This window comes from Nipponia nippon, unplaced genomic scaffold (assembly GCF_047370975.1).
Source record: "Nipponia nippon isolate SJK-2023a ecotype South Korea unplaced genomic scaffold, ASM4737097v1 scaffold_14, whole genome shotgun sequence".
Taxonomy (NCBI): domain Eukaryota; kingdom Metazoa; phylum Chordata; class Aves; order Pelecaniformes; family Threskiornithidae; genus Nipponia; species Nipponia nippon.
The window spans coordinates 12920679-12945493 of record NW_028262330.1 but is presented as its reverse complement, the minus strand read 5'-3'; the positions used below and the strand labels follow the sequence as shown (position 1 = coordinate 12945493).

The 24815-nt window shown below is 43.7% G+C and overlaps 1 protein-coding gene across 2 annotated transcripts in view; it reads right to left on the bottom strand.

Annotated features, from left to right (window-relative positions):
* SHISA6 (shisa family member 6) overlaps positions 1–24815 on the bottom strand; it is a 264335-nt gene that overhangs the window by 137768 nt on the left and 101752 nt on the right. The window lies entirely within an intron of this gene.

Sequence of the window (24815 nt, the reverse complement as noted above, 5' to 3'; positions counted from 1 at the left end):
ATCTGTGAACCTGCACTGAGCAATGGGGTGAGATTAGGTGGTCTCCAGAGCTGCCTCTAGTCCCAGTGATGCTGTGATGCTGTGGCTGGCAGGAGGGAGGTAGCTATTAACAAATAATAATTATCATGGGGTGATGCTGAGTTTGTCTTGAGTTTCTGCCAGAGAAGCCATGTTCTCCTCTCCCATTACATGCAACAGAGAGACACTTGCATTGGTCACTGGGGCTGGACGAGGATCAAACTCTCCTTTCCCCATTCCCTCTTATCTCCCACTTCCTTAAGATCGGTTACTCCATTTATCACCTGACAGCTGAGATTCAGGATTTCTGAGTGCAATATCTCACAGCAGTGATGCCAGATAACAGAGCTGTGGAATTTTCCTAGCAGTCTAAAGCCCTACTTGGCAGCCCTTAGGGAGGCAATCCAGACAAACTCCCCATGCTCTGGGTTGCTCTGTACCCGGGTTCTGTGCTAGCTATATGAAAAAAAAAAAAAAAAAAAAAGAAAGGGAAAAAAAAGCCCAGAAGGAGATGGAGGTGGGGCTATGGAAAGCTTCACATGCTTACTAAGCTCAGCCCTTGCTTAGATGCAGAGACTCTAACCTAAATTAATAGATCCTCTGGGGTCTGCAAAACTGGGCTAATATTTTGCAAGAATAGCTCTCCCCTGCTTCTTGCCCTCCAGTATGATGAAGACAAAATGCCTTCATTATTGCAGCATTTAACAGTGTGCAGTGTTTATGAAGAGGCTGGAGGATGTGAAGGAATCCAAACCAATTACATTAATCTCACAGCAAATAAAGCTGCAAATATTTACCTTCACTATACTGCTTTATTTTATTGGACAAGCTCTTGAATTAATCTAAATCCAGTCCTTTAACCTTGCTAGATGGATTGTTCTCTCTGACATCAGGAGGTCACCTAGACTTTACAGTTGGTCTCCACAGGCAGACACCAGCTCATCTGTAAATTGCACTTTGGGCATATAAGCCTTATTTAATTCTCCTTCATCTATTGTAGTCCTCGTAAGAGAAGCTTTCCCTGCCTCCATCTAGTTGCTTGGTGTTTCAGTCTGATATTGCAGTGCAAGAGGCATGCAGAACAACCCAATCAAATGATTAACAAACAATAGAGCAATGTTCAGATTTTTTGCAGGACTTTATTCCTGGAGTGATGTCAATTCACACTATGAAACCTTTTCTCAGAGGAACCCATTGATACAGGCAAAACTCTCCTTGAAATGATATGCCTCAGAAAAGTCCCTATTCTACTACAAATAAACCTGGCCTGGAAAGCTCCAGCTTTTTTTTTGTTTTTGTTCTCATGTGACAAAAAATTCAGTGCTTTAGGGTGTGGCCTCAGCAAATATACAGAAGCAGCCAGCACTAGAGGGTGTGAGCAGCAAAGGAACTTGTCGTGCCCATGGGACAGGAGCTCTTGGGTCATGCTAGGGATGGACAGAGTTGGTCTGTTGTGTGAAATAGCCAACTCATTTACTGTATTGCCTACACCTCTCAGTTCTCTTTTCCATGACAATCCCTTCGCAAATTGCAGCTCCTTCACCTTAACAATAACCCCAGTTCTCTGAGCTCATTTGATCTTACTGACCTGCATGGGCTTTCTGCTCTGCCCAAAAAAGTGGTGCTGGGTGTGTTCAGTCCTAGCAGTGCTTGGTAGAACATGCACTGTTAGACAAAGCTCTGCAGAAAGCCAGCTACATAGGTTTGGAGCCCACCTACAAGTAATATTAAGTAAGGAAAAGAGTTCTCTTACGTGGTAGAGTTATTTCTATCAGTCTTCCCTAACTGGCAGACCAGTAAATATAATTTTTCCCATTACTACTGAAAGTCTCCAGGCTTTCTTTTGATCTTACGGCACAGAGTCTCAGGACTGGTCTGGATTTGCCTCTGCTTGAGTTGGTTTTGGCTTATTCTAGCTGTTACAACAGTGCAGTGACTATGAGTTAGTAAACTTAACGTGGGTTAGCTCTGCTCAGGGACCAGCCTGTGATAATGGCCTGAAGAAGCCAGGTAGCACTTTGTGACAAATAACAGCCCTTTGAGTTATTGGGGCCCGGAGAGGCTCCTGGGCAACTGTCAGGCTTTAGCTGGGAGCTGGTGAGGAGGACATAGGTTGTCATAAGAAAAATGTATGAAAATAGCCAGAAGCAGACCCAAAACAAGGAGGGAAAAAGTGCCACTATCAACATTGAACTCCTCCCAGAGAAGGACTAAAGATGCTAATTACTTCTTGTAACCTCTCCTACTCCCTTTCTTGGGGAAAGCCGGAACCATTGATTTTAGGACCCAGAAGGACATGGGAAGGGTGAGCACAACCCTAGAGGACAGAGGTACATACCAGGGAGCTTCTGTGTAACAATTTTAACTATTTTATTAATTAGGCTTTTCTCTACTATTTAGACGTTTTGTACAATGAGACTGTTAAAACATCCATTGAAACAATGAATTCTGAGCTCCATGTATATATAGCAAGCTCCTTTTGCCCATAACACTGAGTGTGATACTGCTCTGTCTGTGATTTCAGACTCCACAGATGTGTGCAGTTGTGTGTGGCAATTTCTAGGATGGCCTTTGGTGATACATGGTGGGGTACATTCACAGGACATGCCTTAGCATACAGTTGCCTAAAGCCCATCAACACGAGTTGTTCTGAAAGATGTTGCCTGAAGGTTCAGGAATACAGGAGTGTACTTAAGCTCAGCTCTCTGTCATGCTGTGTATGTCATCCTATAACCCCTGCAGGGTTTTTTAGTTATTCTGTGTAAACTCTTTCCACCTACAGATCTAGGCAATTGGTGGTTTATTTTTTAAGCTCTACTCCCTACACCCTGGAATAGCATTTTTCTTACAGAAGTCCCAAAGCAGAAGAGGGAAAAATTTGCAAGGAAGTCAGTAACTCTCCTGTGTCTGCACTGAGGCAATATGCACTCACTGGCTTATGGAAGCAGTGACACATGGCATAACCAGCCATGACACACTTTGTGTGTCTTGCCATGGCCTGCTGAGCTCTTCTCAAGCCGCCTGCTTCTTTCTGTGTATGCAGGTTGAACTGGGATTTAAATAGGCAGGAGGTAGATACCTGAGCACAGAGTGTGAAATACGTGCACAGAGGTCTCTACAAGAAATAAGGAAGGAAGTTTTGTGTTTCCAAGAGAAGGTGTTGACTGAACTTGATGAGTCTTCCTTCATGAGCTCATGCTGGGGAGAGGGCATTTGGTCTCAATAGTCAACCAAATACAAACTCAGCTCTTCAACAAGTCCCAAGTGTTTAAAAGATGCTATATAACACCTCCTTCCTTTCCATTTAGGTAAGTTATAGTGAAACTAGATAATTTTAAGTAAACAAATCCTTTCTCTTTACATTTTATATCCCATACAAGTTTATTCCGCTCATAAATTAAACTTACATACCAGAAATTACACAAATTCTCTGAGTATCCTGTGAGTTTCATTGATGGCAGAAGGGTCACATAAGAGAGACAGAAGTTCTTGAAATACCAAGAAGATCCAGATGTGAAATGAGTTGGAAGAAAACCAGTAATCTCCTGCTCAGTAATCGTCCTGCTCTATTCCTTCCTTGGCAAAGGGTCCTGGGCAGCACACCCCAATGCACACTGGTCTCCTGGTGTGGAGGGTACTGTATGAGACTGGGCCAGTGTGCACGGTGGTGCCACCTGCTCTGAGAGCATACTATGGTCTGGAGGACACACTTCTAGTGAGAAATGTGAGCTAAATTACTGAATTTATCAAAGCAGAAGGATTGCTGTGAGTCAAATATAGTCTGCAGACAACTACACATGGAGGAGAGCTTGGTAGTGGGGACGTGCCTCTGTCAAGGAGAAAAAGGCTGCACAGAAGCCAGCAATTGGAACCTGAAACCAGACATATTTCTACAAGTATGGTGCAAATATACACAAGTGAAGGAGACTCACTGCTGGAATAAATCATCTGGGCATGTTGTTGAGTCTCCATCAGATGAAGCCTTTAAATCAAAACCAGATATTCTTACAAAACAGCTGCCCTAACTCCAGCAAAGCTACTGCATTGTTGCAGACATTATAAGGAGAGATTTCTCTGGTTTGAATGCAAGATTTCAGACTCAATGGTTGGTGTGGTCCCTCTGGCCTTCTGGCAGGCAGTGCCTGGAAATGCTGATCAAGCACAACTCCAGCTGAAGTCGAAGAGGGTCAGGAAGAGTCAGTTCCCAGTACAGTTCACCCAGCCCTGGTTGCTCGAGGACAGCCTGACAGCATGATATTGCTGAGGTTTCTGGAAAGAGCACAGGGAGCTTTGAAATATTTGATTTAATATTTTATTTGCTTCCCTGAGGCACTGGGTGCGGACTTGGAACTAAACAGCAGTCATTGCTCCTGGGTCTCCTCTCTCAGAGGTTTCAGTGCAAGGTAGCCTCACTGACTTCGCTGAGGCTACTGTGATATATAGAAGCAGTTAGTCCTCCATCCCAAGGTGACCACATCCTGTTACCTCACCTGAAGGCCCGGGAGTCCCAAAGGTCCCAGATTACAGCATATCTCACAAGGTATTGCAATGTGTCCTTTTTAGAAGGTGGTGTCCCTTGGTGTACAAGTAGCTATTAAATACTGTCGTCTAAGTATGATCACCAACACAGGAAGATGCTGAACTGCCTTCTGCTGCTACCAGAGAGTTTTTCTTCGTACTCTACTTATGAGTATCTGCCAGGAAGCCTTTGCCTCCTGTGTGGTTGCCTGGATAGTTGTCCCTCCATTCCACCATTTCAAGGAGAAGCTGCTAGGGCTGCAGTCAGAAGCCTGGGCTACTGACTGGGGCTGCAGTTGCACTAATTGAACAGGATTTGGAAAACAGCTGGACATCACACGAGAAATGGCTGGACGTGTTTGATTACTGTGTGAGACGTGACAAAATTTACAGATAGCCCTGTGAAGGATGGTTGGATTTCATGGATGGTTAAGGGGGAATGATATGAGAAATGGTCAGACTTCACAGGTAACCTGAGGAGAGGATTGGGGAGCTTTTGGGCAGCACAGCTATGCAAGGCCAACAACACCTGTGTAACTATATTGGCAACAAGGCCAAGTCTACCTAGGTGCCAGTATCGGAAATACCAGATTTCAGTGCATATGTAGCAAAACTGGTATGAATGGGGAAATAGTAACTAGGGCAAGGCTTTTTATTTGGGAGTAGATTGGGTGGAGGTACAGAGGTACAAGGGTGCCAAAAAGGAGAATCAGGAAATGAGAAAAAAGATAATAATGTATGTGTGGCTGATTCTGCCCAGGGGTACCTGTTGGGTAGCCCTGCACTTGATCACCATAGCTGGAGCAGAGCAATACACCACCCCTCCTTGTTCCAGCTGTACCATGACACTGAAGCCTGGTTTTGTGGTCAGGAGAAGTAGGGTAGGGTGATTTACCTGGCTGTCAAGCAAGCACCTGGATGGATGGATGGATGGATGGATGGATGGATGGATGGAGCATCTTGATAACATCATCTTGGTTCCTGTTCCCAGCCTGATGGCAGCTACCTACCACTTCATAACACAGGTGAGGTGAGATACTGCATGAGCAGAATTCCCTTAACATATTTGATTCTTCACCATCATTTTATAACTGCTCTTGCACTTAATTTCCTCCCTCTTGCAGATGATCAAACAATATAAAGAAGGAGAAATAGCTTTACAAAAATCACTCCCTGGGTTTGTTTCCAGTCTCACTGACTTTAAGGATTACACAAGTGTAAAATCATCAGCTGCTAAGAAGATATTCCTGATTGGTACTACTATAAGAACGATCCCCTTCCCTCTGCTGGGGAAATGCAGAGTCAGCCAGGGGAACCACCAACCGTGCCTCCCACATCTGCTGTATCTCATAATTCTCTGCTGAACTACCATGTGGGATACAGCTCAAAATGAAAGGGCACTCTTCTCCTGCATGTGCACCCATGCAGCTGGGTCACCAAGTCACCAAGAAGGAGATGTGAGAGGCAGCAAAGGAACTGGAGTTATGGAGTTGAGGAGCAGAAGGGAAGAAATGTGTTTGGGATTTAAAAAGCCCTAGGAAGTATCTTTGTTAAATGCAGTGGAGTTGGCAGGGTCCTGGACATTTGCAGCATTTTGCAGAATCAGAAATATTTTATTAACTCATCTTAGTTTTGCTGAACTATCTGTTTAAGGAAAAGAAAAGCAAACAAGCAGTTCCCTCCACTCCAGATGAAATGTTTCATTTTGACGTCTTTCAAGGGAAATAATTTATATTTTCATTCAGAGCTAGCTCATTATGAAACATCTTTCAATTGTCATTTAAAGAAAAATCTCGAATCTGAAGTGAAACACATTGTTAAAAACAAAACAGTAGACTTCCAACTGAAAGTGAATAGCTGATTGCTTGCCAGTGAGCAGGAACCCCACCCCAGCACACCGCTCCCATTGTGCAAAAGTCCTATTCTGCAATCACGTCCAGGGAGATGCCAATTCAGAGGCAGCATCTGCAGTCCTGGCAGCCCCAGGAAGAACCAGGATGCACACCACACCCTGTTTAAACATGCAGACTTCAAGGATGCGTCAGTGTCCAAGAAGAGATTAAATACAACAGGGAAATTGCACATAGCAATAACAAAGGCGGGACACCATAATAAGCCTGAGTTCTGGGTCATTAATTCCTCGTTATCTGGCTTCATTCAAATGCTCTGCAGATACACTCTGCTGCCCTTTATTTTACTGAACCCAAACCTTACCCTGAGGTTCCCTTTTGCTGTTCACTCCAAAAGGCATTTTGGTGCCATATCCCCAGTGAGCTCTATATTTGGTGGGATTCCTTGTACAGTATATATGTTTTATGAGAACAACACAAGGGGTCAGCTATACTCCCATACCGAGAACCGTGCTGAGGCGGGGGGGGTCTGCAAAGGGCCATGCCCAAATGCTTCAGCCTGCAACAAACACAGGCAGGATCCTAAGACCAGGAGCTATACAAACAGCCTGGTAACACCAGCCTGGAGTATTTCACCCTCAGGAATGAAACTATAAAGCAGGAAGCAGGAATTCTACATTATTCTATTTTAAAGAGCCTGTTGCATTTCAGGAGGTAAAAGAATAACATGAGATATTGGCTGCTGGAAGTCTGGGTAGTCTACCTCATCATACTTGGAAGGGTGACCATTAACCGCAATCATAAGGTGTCCTGGAAGGGATTTGGGAGCCAAGAGCAATACTGATGTTGAAGCCGCAGTGATTCCCACCAGCTCCTACAGGAATCCTTATCTACAGCGGGACTTTCAAGTGCAAATTAATCACACATTTTCTAGCAAGCTATGAAGGTGCCTGTGTCCTTACTCCTCTCTCTGTCCCTTTGCAAAAGCTGAGTAAAGTTTTCAACCACATCCCCATTTGCTGTGTCGAACGCAGCAGTTCTCAGGTCGGGCTGGGAAGCATACGCCAGTTTGAGCTCTGCTTGTGGCAACATGCCTGCGCTTACTAATAATCACATACTCTCGTAGGAACTGGGGAAGAGAAATGCAATTGCAACATTTCTGGCACCAAGGCTTAAACAGAAGCTAATGAGTGGCTGATCACGCTGAACACTGAGAGCAGCTGCTTTCCCCACCTAGATCAGAGAAGATGCAGTTACTTTAATTTTAATTGCAGCATAACAAGCTGACTGAAATTTCACCTCCTTCTTTACAGATCCTGCTGCCCATTTCCATGTATGATGTTTGCTGCATATAGTTTGACCAGCTCTGGAAACTCCTAATTGACACCAAAAAAAAGCAGCTTTTTAGAATGTCTTTTACTTTTCAATTGCCCAATGTCTGTATTTTATGTACTAAAAAATGCAACTCATTCAATCGTAATAAATATCCACAAGAGTCCTGAGGGACCCCGTACATTTGGATTTAGCCAGACCTAGACAATGAATTTCAGTTTTATATTGCAGGCTTATTTGTTTTGCTATTAATTCTAGCAAGGACAATTGATCAATTGTTTTAATTTTAAATCAGAGAGCTAATATCTGACTTTGGCTTCCCTTGTGGTCTTTCAGTTACTGCCTCTGAGCTGCAAAGATCACTTTTGGTTATTCTTTTCTGTAGTTAATTCAGCTACCCCATATGAAGAATATCAGCTGCCCTTTCCCCATTAGATTAGAGGCGATGCAGTTTTCATATTTTTAATTGCATTAATTCCAAAAAAGCCTAAAGAATAATGTGTAATTCTATGGTCACTGCAAAGTCCGAGGGTAGGCAGAGTCCTGAGAGGTCTGAGAACAGGCATACTGTGCAGAGCCTCTGTTTCCCAGTTTGTAAGTTTTTGAGGTTTTGAGATCTTTACATAGCCATTGACTTGTTCTCCCCTGTTATCACAGTATTTCTGACCATACTAGTATAGAATTTGGAATAAGGGTCGCCTAACACGCTGTTTCTGTTTTCTGGCACCATCTGCTACTTTTTCCCCCTATCATTTTCCCACCTTCCTTGAGTTTCTCTTGCTGGCTGTATTGCAGCTTGGCACTTCTCCATGTTGGAGATCTTGGGTGCTCTCTCCACCCCCTTCTTTTCCTCCTCTTGTTCTTTTTCCACATCTTAATCTTTCACAAACCAGCCCCCTCTACATTTACGTCCAGATCTTGTCCAAATCTCATGTACCTTTTGCTAGCTCTTCTACAGATAGGAAATCGGGGTCTTGGTTGAGGGTCACCTTTCCCTTCCCCCTCCTTTTTACTTCATAAGCCTCCAAATGGTCTTTTTTGGAAGTAAGGATGTTCTGTAGAAACAAATTTGTTGAGCTTTGTTTGCTGTGTTCCTCTTTCAGAATCAATTATTCCTGCAATTCTCATTTGTTAGCAGATTTATTGCTTTGATTTCTTACTGCATACTGATATCCCCAATTTTGGTCTCTCCAGGTACCTGGAATGGTGGCAAATTGCATTTGCACTTTGTGGGTCAGAGACTCCAGCTCAGATCCCCGTGGCAGCTCAGGAAAGAGGTATGTTGTGATTTCATTTTAAGTTCTGCAAATAAGCTGTGGTTCAGCCTGCCTCTTCCCTTGACACTTCTGGTCTGGTCTAATTCCAGTCCCTGCAGCTCTGCTCTGTTCCCACTGAAAGGCTCATTTTGTGAGCTTAATTTAACTTGAGTTGATGCTCCATAGATCATTCTGCAGCCAGAGCACATTGTGCTCTGTGATCCTGCTGATCCTCACCAGATAAACCAAGCCAGACTGGGTCATGGCACGCAAGACCATCAGGAAGCCGATGTTGCTGTAATCAGTGATCTTAACTCAGTGGTCTGTGCTGCAACAGGTTAAGTTATTGGTGATGACTCATAGAAAATGGAGTGGCTCTCAGGAGGTCATGTAGTTCACCCTCCCCCCCCTCGCTAAGAGGTACTGACCCTCCCTGTGTTAATCCTGACACATCTGTTTAGCCTGGATTTAAACACCTCAGAGGGCTGAAGAACCTCTTAAACTGGGCTTGCAGACATATCTATTTCCCCTGCTGCCTGTGCTAAATGAAGGGTGACAGCTATTGTGGGAGTGGGAGGGCTCTGTGATTTCCATTTAAAAAGTTATTCCACCGTTCTGAAATTTACTTTAATTCCAGTTTGAAATAAAAAAGAAAAAAATCTTTGAAATTTCCCTTACATCTTTTTTCCCCTCAAAAATGTTCTGGTTTTGGGCAGTAAAATGTATACTGGTATCAGCCTAAAAATAAAATTAATAAAAACTTGCAAAAAGCTCATGAGTCAAAACTTTTTGTTCCTATGCTTGAAAGGCTTCTTTAGTAAACAAGCAAATGAAAAGACATTTATTGAAATTAATTCCTGTGGGGAAAAAAACCAAACCAAACCCACAACTTTGACAGAATTATGTTAATTACCATGAAACTGTCCAGCCATTTCCACCCCAGTGCTCTGCCCAGAGCCAACACTGGCAGTGGCATTACATCCTCAGCCCTTGGGCAGAATCCAAGCCCTGACTCAGCAGTACTTATTCCTATACCAGGTGTGTTGCCGGTCTTCCCTGCAAAGCTGGAGGATGCTGTGGGACAGGTTATAACTGACAGGTTGTAACTTTCTGTTCCTACTGGCCATGTCAAAGGCCTCTGAGATCATTCCAGGATGGCTCTGCCACTTATCCAGGGGCTGTGAGCTCCTTTCCAACACCCACAGGCTCTACCCTACCCTAGGGATTCAGTGGCACATCCCTCTGTTTTAAACAGTCGCTGCTCTACCAGTCTGAGTCTTCAGGCTAAACCCAGGGCAGAGACAGCTACAGCGACTCTGCCAGGCACACTTTCCTCTCACCCTAGCTTTTATTTATACACTCAGAACTGGCACTGCTTCCTTGCAGGCTGGCAAAGGCACTGGCTTAGCAACTTTATGGTTGTTCAGGGCTGGTCCAGGAAAGGCAGAGCCCTGACAGCTTCACTGGCGCTTGGTGGACACTGTACCAACAGCACTGGGCAAGACTGGCCACAGAACCAGATTTTGTAACAACCGTCATACACTATTATGCCTTGGAATTACCAGCTGGCCTGAGAGCCACACTACCAACTTGCAGAGTGCCTGCACTCTACCCAGGGTGTGAATACGCTGGTACAAGTGATAGCCACTCATAGCTGCAGCCAAGGAAAGGCTATAGCCAAGCAACTCCAAGTGCTGCAACCTCTATAGATCCTTCTTTTGAAGGCAAGGATATGCATCAAAAAGGTCCTTAGGCTGCATTTTGAACATATGCTTGTGAAAGCCTCTGGGCACAACTATTCATATTGCCTCCCTCTGGGGATGCAACAGAAGGAGTCATGAGGGATTTGGAAAGGTGCAGTTGACATTTGTATTAAGCTGTGCTTGACCTGTCTGGGAGACGCAGACCACATCCCAGTCTAAATGAAGAATCTAGCACATCTGGCAAATGCATGTCTAACTCTCATGACGCTTCTGTCCCATCCATTGCTCCAGCTCATGCCAGCCACTATCACCGTGCTTGGAAAGCTGAGATGGGATCTGAAATCTTAAAGGTGGGGGGGGGGGGAGAGTAAAAATCTAGTTATCTAATGGATTGCAGGATAAAGACAAGCTAATCACATCCATCTTGCTACTCAAAAATGTAATGAATTTTTGAACTTCTTGGTGCAAATGGAAGGTGATTAGGACATGGCAAAGCAGCCTCCTGCCACGATGCAAGTACTGAACCCAATAAAGATGATGCTGAGGATGACAGTTGCTTTCCTCTGACCTCAGAACTGAAAGCTTTTTACAGAAGTATGTATTTATCATAATCCCAGTGAGACACAGAGGAAGAGAAAAGGGGCCTGGGGCAGGAGTTTGAGTATTTGGTTTGCTTTGCACTGCACTGTCCTGCAAGCAGGCAGGCAGACTGGAAGGTAGAAGAGATTAGATAGAGGAGAGATGTATTGTCTTCTGGGCTCTCTTTTTCTATGTCATTAATCAGCTTCTCTTCTCAGATAATTTGTATACAGTATAATTTAAAGCAAAACAAAGTCTGTTGAATGATTTGTGCCCTTATGAATTCTTAATTCAAGCGGTACAGCAGATAATGTCTCTCAAAATGTTGCTACTGTGCTTTACAGCAGTAGCCAATTAATTACTGCAGGGATAGTGTTTCAGGGCCACCTCGTCTCTTAAATAAATCTTCTGTGTCCAGTGACAGAGAGAGTTCTTATTCAACAGGCATAACACGGAGGGACAGCTCTGCACTGGAAAAATAGTTTTGTCTACCGTAGGAGAGGTATTCTGATGCCAGGAACAATCTAGCCAGACACTGCGGAGAACACTTTCTGCCCATTAAATTTGTGTTGCATGTTCCACTGTTAGCCTTGTCTAGCATCCCTCCTCCATGTGCTCAGGCTACGGAGAGAATGGAGTTTGATACCTGGTATCACCTGAAATATTCACTGCTTTGTCTTGATGGCTGGATTCTGAGCTGGTGGAAAGCAGTCGGTAATCCTATATCTAAAGACAGGCTCCCAGTGGACCAGAAAAAGCACATTTGCTGTTAGCAGGTCTTTAGGAAAGCTCGGCTCCAACTGACGCATCAAAATATTGAGTACGTTTCTCAGTGTCCTACAAAAGGCCTGGCCACAGTATTGATGTATAACAGTAATTCCATCAGTATCACCCTTGGGTCACTAAACTTCTGTCATTATCGCAACAGAAATTAAAATGTCTGGTTAGTTTTACATCTGTTTATTTAATACCAATACGTTAAGAATGTTCTACCCTTGCCAATCAATGAAACAAAGTGTGCAGTGGGGTTTGGGCTGATTTCTAACCTTTGAAGTTAAGACAGGTATAGAAATCTGTCTGCAGTTTCCTCTGTAATAGTTTGTTCTAGGGAAAAAAAAGTTTGAATGTTATGCTCTGATTCTAACAGAGAATTCTCTCTAAACCTATTGTAGACAAAAAAAACCCCTTACAGCTGAAAGAAATGCTCAGCTTGGGGATTTTATATTTTTTTCTTTAAGATACAAATGGGGATTAGTGAATAACCTCTCACTGCCCTCAATGGCGGCTGGGTGCCCCACTGTATGTGGTGCCTTTGAAATTTTTCAAATGAACCAAGGCTGACTGCGGTCAGTGGGAGTTGTTCCACTAAACACAGTGAATTTGGGATTGGAACTGCAAGAAGAAAAATGACCATGAATAACAATACGTACCAGCCGAAAAACTCACAGCCTTTTGCTAGCCTGTCTCATCTCTGGTTCTTTGTGCTCTTAGATGAATTACGTAAGCCTTGTGAAACTCTTAAGTGGTTTATCTCTGCACCTACTTTGCAACACAGTAAATTGCACAACAGAGAGGTCAAACCCATAAGTCTTCTGCAGATCAGTGTGCAGATTACTGGGAGGCACAAGAAAAGCGCCCAGGGGTCCTGACTCACTTCCAAATGAGAAGAATGAAATAATGAATGGAAAGAAACAAGATCATAATAAATCTTGTTCTGAAGTCTTTAATAATGAAGCTTTATTGTAAATCCATCACAAAGAAACATTAATATGGAGCCACCACATAGGTCAGGTTAATTACATCATCTGAAAATGGTGTGATACCTCCAGCCTTCATAAAAAAAGTAATTAAATCCCCCGAGAGTGTGAGAGATGACTTTTTTAATTAGTTGAGCATTAAAATCTCTGTGCTAACACCTCACAGTATTCGTCTAGCTTAGCTAGGATGATACATTTTACCTCCCGTTTGACAAAATATGACATTTACAAGGTAAGTAGTAATTAGGGCTGCTTATCTGTGTGCCAGTTTGCATCCTACATGGTTAGCCCATCATAATGTCATGGAAAACCTCTTCACTGGTTATACAAGCTTTGCTGCAAAAAGACATATAAGGGACTTGCAGTGAGCACCTTCCCTCATTTTGCTCTTTATGTGCAGCCTGTGACCTCTGCTGCATGTTTCATACTCAAGCAGGCATGCTGAACAGCATAAACACCTTTAATACAAGCCTGTGTTGGCTGGGTTAAAGGGGAGGAGAGAGCTGGAATGTGTTCTTAGCCCTTCCCGCGGCTCCCTGGCTGACACTAGGGAAAACACTGAACTCTTCTTCACTTCACTCCCTTGCTCCGGCGCTGGCACCTCCCATGTTTGCAGCTCAGGTTCCATTTGGCTCCCAAACTCTCCCCAGCCCTGCATTTCTAGAAAAATCCCCAAACTTGCAAGACCTTTGCACTTCCCAGATCCAGGAAAACATGGTCCATGTCCCAGGAGTGCCAAGCTGAGGGCATAAGGCACACAGCCAGGGATGCACCAGAGATGTAGCTCCATTTTTTGTAGCCAGCTGATGCAGTTTTAGCATTAAACACCAATGGAAACACACCCACAGCTTTAAACAGAAACACTCCTATAGATGCGCCGTGCCTGGGATCAGCCACAGTTCCCCTTTCTGAGTCTCCTTTGGTTTTTCTTTCAGACACAACCATCTGAACAGGGTTGGCCAAAAACAGTTTTTGAAGGGAAATCATCTTTTCAAAAGGAACAAACATTTCTGTTGAATGATTGAATTCCTTTTGAAATAGCCTCCTGGTAGGTTTCATGTTCTCAAAACTTGAAACATTTTTCCATTCTCAAAACAGGTTTTTTCTCACTTTTCATCCAAAAATACACTTTTCCCAGGAACTGTTATTATATTATTACAGTATTTTATCCATCCACGTCTGTAAAATATCAGTGAAGATAGGTATTATTGAGTTATATCCAAATATCTATTTATACTTTTCCCACTTCAAGCAAACAGTATTTTTACCAGCCCTACGGCGCATTCCCCAGCATTGATTCCAGCAGGCTTGCACTCACTGGCAAGGTGCTAATAGTATCAGTGAGGTTCCTGCACCCAGAAAAGGTTTGTTTAAGGCTTCAGTAATTGCTTTGAGCTCCACAGACTAATGATTGCCAGGCAGGAGAGCTGTGAGTCACCAAGGCACTCTAATCCTGTGACCTGCAGAAGTACCTGGAGGAGGCAAAGGTTATTTAAGAAAGAAACATCTTTTCTTTCTGGTTAAATCCAATTTCTTTGTATTGCTTTGCCAGCCAATGTGTAGTTGACTAAGGAGTACAGAGTGTGACATATAAAAGTGGTAGGTGTTATTACTAAGCATATTAAACTGACAAGAAAAATACAGGGCTCAGAGACAGCTGAAAGGCACTTTTAAGTCTCACCAAGAAAAACAAGCTTGTGACATACTCCTCCTTGACCCAGGGTTGTACAGATGAACCTCAGAAGTCCAAGGAGACATGAGGTCCACAACTCTAAAAGATGTCTAGAGAGGAAGGCTGGACAACTGTCCAAAAGTCGGGTTTTGGAAAAGTAAGTAGGAACTTAAAATGTTCTGTGGGAAAAAAAAAAAAAAAAAGAAGGGAAAAAAAAAGATTGCTTTCTATAAATAGATGTGGGCAGGGAAAATGCTGGGGAGTGAGAAGATCTAACAGACAAACTTGGCACAAGAACAAAAAGTATACACTAGCCATGAATAAATTCAGACTGGAAAATTGAAGGAAGTTTTCAGCCATCAAAGGAACAAAATCCTGGAACAGGCTTGCACAAGGAGCAGCAGGAGGAAGAGAAGTAACTGGACCAAAGTTGAAGGGCAAGAGAAAGGCATGGAGAGAGAAAGCAGCTTCGCAGGTCACACAGAGAGTCTGTGGCCCTAGTCCTGCAGAGCAACCATGTCCTGAGGGTCTGAGACCTTTTGGTGATGCAGTGGCACCATCCTAGTCCCAGGGGACCTCAATATTGCGGGAGATGGATGTGGACTTGGAGTGATGTGCCCATGAGATCCTGTCCATCCCTTTTGAATCACCTCCCTCAAAGACTGACATGACATTTCCTCCCTGACGTTTCATTTTCTTTACCTACTGGGTCAAAGAACACTTTGTCAAGGTCACAGCAATTCTGGTTGCTGCCTTTTTGAGCTCATTTTAATGACATCAGTGTGAAACGGTGATGAGTCTGTCAGCTGACCTCCAGGCTTAGATATCAAGAGGTTTCATCAAAACAGAGGTTTCTCAGAGAAACCCCGGTCCCTGGTTTATAGTGTGAGCTTTACCTGCAGGGGTGCTGGCTCAGTGTCTTTCTGCTCCCATTTATCCCATGGCCTGGGGCATCTCTCCTCACCAAAATAATGGGACTAATGAAAAGGGATTTTTGAACTGTGTATTTTTTTTTATCACTGGAGGAAGTTTAGGAAAAAAATAACAATATTTTGCAATGATCTGAAACTTTTTTTTTAATCGAGAACAAACAAAACACCCCAGAAAAATGTCTAGGGTCAAATGAAACGTTTATGGATTTTTCTGTTTTAAAAATTGAAATCAACTTGGGATCGAAGCATTTCAACTGGAAACACATTTCAAATGGAAAAATTGAAATATTTGCATTCAAATATGGAAAATGTAACATTTTGACCTATTTTTCTTAATGCTTCCCTCTCTCCTGCCCCAGTCTACCAGACTATTTTGCCTGACCAGTGCCATTTTTCTCCATTTAAACAGGTTTGCATAAAGCAGTTTTGCCAGCTCTTCAAAATAATTTCGAACAACTTCAAGACAGGTCCTCCATTCTCTAGGAGAATAATGAGCAGACATTGATCCTAGGTTAATTTTTTTATCCTTTTCCACAAGGTTTTAATGTCCACTCCATGCATCTGGGGAGAGCTCCCAGCAAGTGGACACCCTCCCTACTACATCTGTCAAAGCCCACAGAGATAGTTACTTGAGAAGCACATCAGAAGAGCCAGGAGTTAACATCCAAGACATGAGATCAAGCTGATCTACGTGAGGGATCTCTTGGATGTGACAGGCAGAGGAATGCAGCTATGGGCTCTGCAGAGGTATTGAATGAAGCAGGACTTGAAGGAGACTATAGTCCTGGTGGACACCAGGACTTCTGAGTTAGGTCAGCTAGTTTCCCACTGCTGGTAAACCTAGCTGCAGAGATTTCTTGATACCCTGCATAAGCCAGGTGGCTATCTGGCTTGCTCTCCTTTTTTGTGTTTCTTGGCCAAGATCACTAATGAAATGATTACTGTTATTTCTGTGTGTTTTGGTTTTTTTGTTTGGTATTTTTTTATATACAACTGATTTATCTGATGTTTGCAACAACAATAAACATGCAAATCTGGAGACAAAAGATTTGTATGAAATCCTCGCAAGTAGGATGCAAAGGGAGTTTTTGCAAGATTCTTTTTTTTTTTTTAAATGTGGCTGTTTAGGATTCATCAGAAGAACACAGATATAACCAAAAACATCCATTTGGAGCTTAGATAGACATGGAATATCACTGGGTCAGTCCTCTGCAGCTAAAGATCAGGTTTCCAGGGACTTGCAGATTAGGGATGCCATGGAGTGGCCCTCTTAGATATATAAGCAACAGAGCAAAACCAAACTCCAAACCTGCACAAAATGTTCACAGATCAGAAAGAAAACTAAGCCCACTACCCAATGAGTCTGGAGGTGACTGATTTGTTCAATTTTAAATGATACAGAATTCATGCCTGGCACCTGAAGACTCTCTGTTATTTCAAGCAGGTTTTGCTTTGAGACTGAAAATGAAATTGAAAGTAAAATATTTGGAACAAGAAGTGCAGAGAGCATTTCAAAAAAGACAGAAGGAAATGTTTGTGTAACAGTCAGCAAGAGACACCACTTGGCTTTTTACTCAGCCACACTACTAAGGCTCATGCAGAGCCCAATATTAGAGACTAGGTTAAATAAACCCCAGAAATAATGCTAGATATTCACCATGGGACTGGTAAAATGTGTTGCTATTCTGCATAAGAAAAGACTCCTCTTTAAATGCACAGGCAGCCTTCAGCTCAATTTACTGATACAAATAGGGCAGCTCAGAGTCAGAGTGAATACAGAAAATGTTTTCTTATATGCAAATGAGAGATCACATTATTTCATAGAAGTAACTATAATAGTTGGAAATTAGCAAATGTTTCCAGATCCTTGTTAAAGGCAAAAAAAGCTCATCTAATGTTCCCGGATAAAAGTGACGTTAATTGAAAGCTTCATTTTATTCCCTAATGAATTTTCCTGTTGCATTGTAATTAATAACTACTTACATCTAAGAGCACTCGGTATCCCTTTAAATTAGGGCATTACTTATAAATATGTTAATGTTTTAAGACTAGTTCTGAAGAATGCCATACATTGCCCTTATAATGGCTGTCAGGTGACGAACATTAAGAAACCTTTAATGGATGTTATAGCAACTGTTGTGCAGGATACTGTTGTGAGCCAACTAAAAGCCTGAATCCACCCTCTACCAGGAACCTTCTAAAACCGAAGACCTCGGGGCATATCTTCATGGTGACTCAAATGCACCAGGTCTTACAGTAACCACTACTGGGGCATGTTTAAGAACCACCCTGAGATTTGATATTTGTCTGATACCTGCCACATTTTATCATTTCAAGGCCAGACAGGATGGATGGAGGCAGCTGTGCAAACCACAGGGCACCCGGGCCAGTCCATTTTCCAGCGCGATTTCCCTCTGGGTCACCTCTGAGTCATCCCAGAGATGCTCTGGGAGGCAACAGCATGGACGGTCTTTGGCCGTACTTGACCTCTAAACTTGTCCTTGAGGCTGCTCTTACAATACAGCAGATACATCACTTGGATGCTGCCTGAGACTCTTTAAAAAGGGCTTCAGGGTATTTTTTTCCTTGTTCCTGGTAAAGAAAGAAAGGCAAGGAAATGAAAACATTGCAAGAAATAAGCTGACACGTGAATGCGTCTTCCTGTGCAGTGTCTCTGTCACTGTTCCTGCTAATGCAACACACACCCACGGCCAGGCTGTGGATGGTGCTTACAGCATCGAGCCTCAACGAGTGCTGCAGGATCCAGGCCAGTTCCCATCAAAGTCAAGCTGATTATTTTAATTAGCTTTGTTTCCTTCCAGCCCCATGACTCTTTGCTCCACTTATTATGGTAACTGATTTGAATGTTAAGTCGTTAACCTCCATCACAACGCAATTAAAAAGTCCACCATAAAATACTGTGTTTTTGCCATCTTGACTTGAAATAATTGATGTGAGTGGTAGAAAAATAACTACCACTCCCACTCAACACGCCTGTCTGGGGAATATGGGACAGAAGCAGGAACTACTTGCCGTTTTGCAATTGTGACCGACTGATGGCACTGACCCTTTTTGAACCCAGCACATATTTGGGGAACCCTGAAGACCAAAGGAGAGAATGGTGGAGAGGAGGGGTGGCTGAGTGGTCCCATCATGCCTATAATGCTTCCAAAGGGAAAACAGGTTTCTGCTGCACAGGAGAAACCCTGGGGCCTAACGCTTTGAAAGGGACATGGTGTCAAGCATGGAGACTTTGGTCAGCAGCTGGATGGAGGTTACAGTGCTGGTAGTGTCAGTGCCCAGGACTGCCAGCCCTAGAAAAGGGCTGGAGTCAGATCCTTGGTGAAATTGGTTTTAAATTAATGAGTGGTTTGGTTTTTTTCTTATTTTAGAATTACATTCTAATTTAAAAAAGCATTATGGTCACATTTTCCCTTCTGTCACAGGTACAAAAGGGTTAAGGAAAAAAGTATTTTTCATTGGCTGCTCCCTTAACCCAGGGAATGAAGGTCTTTTCCAAAACACCACTTGCTGTGAGCCTTGGGCTACATCTAGGAGAACTGGTCCTGTCCATCAGTACCTCTGGATTAGCTTTTCTCTCCTTCCGCTATCCAGAAACCTCCACAAATTTCCCTGCTCAGAAATATTCCTCTGACATCAGCTTCCCTCCCCATGACAGCTCAGAAATTCAGTGCAGCTTGGATTGAAGTCCCTTATCCCCCACCACCACACACACACACACACACACTCACACTCTTGTATTTACGGATTACGAATTTTCTTTACAGGCATGAGCTGCATACGTGCAGCTACAAATCTCAGCACAGCAGGGTCCTGAGTGCTGTTGCTGGAGCAGCACGAAATACTGCTGGTAACCATCAGTGTGTTGATAGCTAGGGCAAAACTGCATCTTGTTCACTAGGCTGCAAAGTCTGGGAAGTGGTATATAAAAAGCTGGGTATGGATGAGTGCCAAGAGGTAGTAAACAAACTGGGAGCTCTGTTTTTCCTCTGGCTTTCACTCCAGAGCCTTGTCTGTCTGTGGAGGAGAGTGCCCGGCTGCGCTGGGCAGATTTTTCGGATTCTAAAACTGGCGCTTTTTGGGGGGAGATGAGGAGGGGTTGTAATTAACCCTGCTTTCTAGAGTGCCAGGTGAGCAACAGGGAGCTGCATGGACCCTGGATTCAGGCCAAAGACAGTAAATGACACGAGAGCAAAGTTCAGAGCTGCCTTCAAATCTCATTCACATAATGAAAGCATGAAAGCAGATTCACACGATGGATGAACATGAAAAGCCAAACATATCGATCACTCCGTACATCGCTGGCAACCAGCTGTTCTGGCAGCAGTCTTACAAGAGCTTTGCTGCAGTCAGACATAAGATAATGAGGAGGAAACAGAGGAGCCTGGACCGGGTGGGTTTTATTCCTAGGGAGAAACTGTGCTTGTTCCAGCATCACCTATGCTGGTCTGATGTTGCTCACGGTGCCTGTGTTTTCTAAATGGTGGACCCTGTCCAGCAGACGTATTGCTGTGTGTCTGCAACCTGCTGCACAGAGGCAGTGAAGCAGTGTCAGTGCTGCAGGAAGCATCAGGACTCCAGAGCTGCCCTGGCCGAAGGGCCCAAACGTACATAGCCTCTGCTTCATTTGGGCTCTGCTCCACGATTCACAAAGCATATGGCGTGCAAGGTAAGACAACATTTCACATTAATTCTTGTCTGTGCAATTAGGCAGAATGAGATGGCTTCTGCACCAGGGAAAGCGGAGGCCTCTACACACTCAGGACAGACTGCTGCAGGCAGGGGAAGCAGCAGCACGGGGCCATCTGCAGCTTGTAGGCATGGAGCAATGCTGTTTTGGGCAGGAATGCTTTAAGGAGAGTGGGGGATGCCAGGCAATTTAACCTCCACTGTTTTGTCAGCCTCTTCATACTATTCCCTGTCTCATCCCAAACTCCTTCAGGTTTGCACGTCGCATGCTCCCTCCCAACCCCCCAGCTCCCTTCTGTCAGCCCTCACCACTAATCTGGATGCCCTCAGGGATGCTCTCAAACCTCTGCCCCATCTGTCTGCCCAAATCAGGAAGCCAAAGCCCCTGGCAGAAGGAGATGGTGGACCTCAAATTGCCCCTGCACACCATCCTCTGGGTAGCCATCCATGAGTCCCAGCGACACTGTGATCAGCAACAGCAGGACACGTCCATTCAGAGACCCACCGGTAAGGAGATCCTTGGCCTACCGGTTGCCGAAAGCACCAAACCCCCTCACCCTATGCTGCAGCCCTACAGATGGAGGGCAGCGCAGGGAAAGCCAACTCCTGGAGGCTGCCCACCAGGTTCTCCCATGGGAATCCCCTTCCCAAAGTCCCCTTTTGCTTGTTCATCTGGGAAACTGTACAGAGAAGGGAAGAAGAAAGCAAATCATGGCTCCTGTGACAGCAGTACTGTTCCTGCCTTTCGAAAGACCAAAATAGAGACAAAAATAAAACAAGACAATGCAGAGTATCTCTTTGTCCATGCCTAAGGCTGTGGCTAAGCCTTTGCCCCCTGCACTGTCCTCAGAGCCCTTTTTTAGGGCTTCACAGGCTCCTCCAGCTACTCCCTTGACCTTCCATCTGCAGATGTAGAAATCTCCTTCAGGGTCCATCCTTGTCCCTTTGATCTGGTTCCCTACCTGCAAGGATGCCTTGTAGCTTGTTATCCATGTCCTGCTGGCCTCCAGAGTCTCACTGGAGCTTCCACTCCTCTCTCTTGCCCAAGTAAGGGTTAAACAGCTTCCTGGCTCTGAATCAGCCTCCTCTTATTCTCGTATGGTTTCATTTCTTCTGGGGCAAACGTGTGACCTGCATGTCCAGGTCCTGAGGACTCTATGCAGCTGCTGTGGAAAGCAGGTTATAATTCCATGGGCACATAATACCCTTTTATAGAACGCTCTTCTCTGTCCTCACGGTGCTTGGGGTTAGCTGTGACTAGGAGATGTCGTTTTCATTTGTGGTGAAAGTTTGAAGGAGGATAATAACAGAGGCAGGGATTGCAGGGAGAGAAAGATGGGTTTGTGTTTAAGGAGCTGTTTTGAAGACCTGAAGCCTGTCTCTGTGCCAGTGTTTCTGTGTGATGTCAAATGAATCCTCACCCTATCACCACAGGGTCACTTGTTTTTCCTTTTTTCAGCTTTTGGCACCTACAGATTAATTTGCAAAGTCCTTATTGCTCACAGCTCTATCTCCATTGTGTGAGGTTGTGTTTTCACCCTACCTATTCTAGACCCAGGACGGGATGAATTTTTTTTCTTGGAGGTGCTCATTTTTCCCCATTAACCATACAGGCTGCCTACCCAAGTCAAATAACTAACTACCTGACAGCTAAGGCAGCAAGATGAATCCTACCTGGTGTGTCAGTTTAAGGATGGGGATTTTTTACTTTCTATGCTCTGCAACCTTATTGTCCTTTCCTGTCACTAAATGATTATCCCTTCAATGCCAGGGTTTTCCATCTCACAGAGTACAGTTCGTTGAACAACACAGAACTCAAAAAAACCTACAGCCCAAACCAACAAAAAAAAACACTAGGAAAAAAAAAAACAACACTGAGCAAAAAGGATGTTCAGCATTCAGGTCCAGAGCTGGAAGATTTTAAAGGCAACAGAATTGCAGCTCATGTGAATTGAATGTTCTGTGAGCAGAGCTCATGTTTGATTTGTTATTTATCAGCGGCTAGTCTCAATGCTACAGATATATTATGCAGCAACCCTTGGGGATTCAAGGAGTACCGGGAAGTCAGGAGAGGCAGCAGAGAGGAAGGGCCTTTCTGTAGTTTGCTTGTGTCTTCCACACCTGAATTCATAGTACAAAAGTCTCTGCTCTTTACAACTGCTCACACCACTATTGCTGTGCGTAGGATCACGACGCCTACTGTGTGGTGATCCCTGTGTCCGAGTTGTGGTCCACAGGGAATTACTATTGTAAGAGAATACAGGATCCACTTCTTTTGGTTTCCTTTGTTACATGTGTTTCATCTTTAGAATCCATCAATAATTATCAGTATTGATTAATTTACCACAACATTGCATATTTCTTAATTTGTCCAAATATGCTTTTCATCTATAGATGTGCAGAAAGAAGAGTACACAGAGATAAAAACTAAAGAGGTAAAATGAATCCTGGAAGAAATGCCACATAAAGTTTTGGAAATCATGCTTTTAAAAATAAGGAACAGAATTAAGATTGAGGCTGTGGCTTAACTCTACCTCCTGATGCCTTAAAGGATAGTGTCTTATTATTTTGATACATTTGTGTGTCAACTTAATGTGCTGTGCAACGCAACTTCCGTTATTCATACTAGCTAACGCATGGTAAATTACAGCATCCTACTTTGGATTTGGTTGGACTTCTACTACTAAGAGAGAACAGGTCATGCTGGAAGGAAATAAATTCTTATAGACTTTCTAAAGAGACCTCTAATGAGAGTCATAGTAAATCAAGAGCTATTTTTACTGTAAGGAAGCCCCATGCATTTGGTATCCTTTTGTAGATTCGGTTATCTACATAAGTGTGGAAAGTAACAAATACTGGATCTTTCTTTCTAAGACCTCAAGACCAAAGGCTCCCAGAGCAATAGGCCTTATTTTATTATCAGGATTCAAAGCTATGGCAATAATCACGAATTATAAAACTTTGAAATGTACATATTACAGTAGAAACAAGATTTGCATCATTAAAGGAAAACTGTCCACTAACAGGTTTGGAAATATCTGGCTAGGAAGCTTTGAGTCCTTCATTTTCAATAATTTGGAGTTACTTCTTGTAGCACTATGAGGTAATAGGATGACTTGGAACACCTGATACTGTTACATCTGGAAAAGTTGACTCTGGCACATGACTGTGTTGGCATTAGATAAAAGCACGAAGGATCAAAGTCTCAGGAGGAAACATCTCAGCGGTCTTCTTTCAGTCTCATATGTGTGAGACTCCTTACAGGCCTAGATGGTTACAATGATTTTTGTGTGAGATGCAAAGAACAAAGATGAGGATCACAAAGGCATGTGATATACTTTATCACATGATTATGCATCATACAGCTACACCTTGTCACTGTAACTTGTGCAGATGCCATATGGAGCACTAGAGAAGTGAACAGAAGAAACCATAAACTTCATTCTTTTTCATGCTTGTCCCTAGTAAAAAATACTCAGTAAATAAGTAATCAGTCATTTCCTCTCTCCAGAGAAGGCTGTATAAGAGAAATGGTTAAAAAAATAATTATGCCATTTGAGCTAATAGAATATGTCTTTTCCGGCAGAGGCTTATGAGCAGCTTCTGAGGCCACATGGGAACCTCATCAGCTTTTCAAACTCAAAGGGACTTTGCTTAAGTTCCCTTCCAAAGGAAACTGCTTCAGCTCATTATTTGCAGACAGCATCTGTCACTTTTCTATGCCAGTGGATGCTGATCGTCCTCAAAGAACATTGTACAAATGTGCAGACTGCTGTGTGTTGAGAAAGGACTGCTATTAGATCAATTTTCCACTTGAAAGCAGCAATAACAGCAAATAAAGCCGGAGCCACATGACTGTTGGATCTGGGGCACTTTCACTGAGGCATTCACCCTAAGTGAAAAACGAGAAACTCAAAGGGAAGGTGTGGACAGATGCAGTGCTGTCGGTGTATTACTGAATACTTCCTGGTAACCCTGTGCAATGCAGAAACGGGCTGCTCCTGGCTGTACTGGTGGATAAAGCAGATCCAAGGAGGTCTCGGCTGTGTCCTCTTGTGGACCTGCTGAAGGAGCTTCTGCTTACTGCAGGGCTTGAGACCCACACATCATCTGGTTGCGTCTACCCTCTCCTGGAGCAAAACCTGCCACAAAGTGCAGTTTCTGTGAGAATGTATGGCATAAAGGACAGAGCCATACCTTGACCAACAACATTTGAGGTGCCCTGTCCTGTGAAATGAGTAGGAGTACATCAGCTCCTTTTCTAGGTCTGGATGAGGCATGTTTGCTGTGCTGTGTGTTCCCATCAGCAAGCATGGCAGATACATGGAAGCTGCAGGGTGAAGGGGTACTGGTGACATCCCTCCTTCCCTCCAATTATCCTGGCAAGTACTGCTTTGTTAGCTAAGTTCTGCTGCTGTACAAGTCCATCTGCCATTTTGATAGCTGATAATGTGTTAGCTTCCAGGCCTCTTCCTATCACGGACTGCT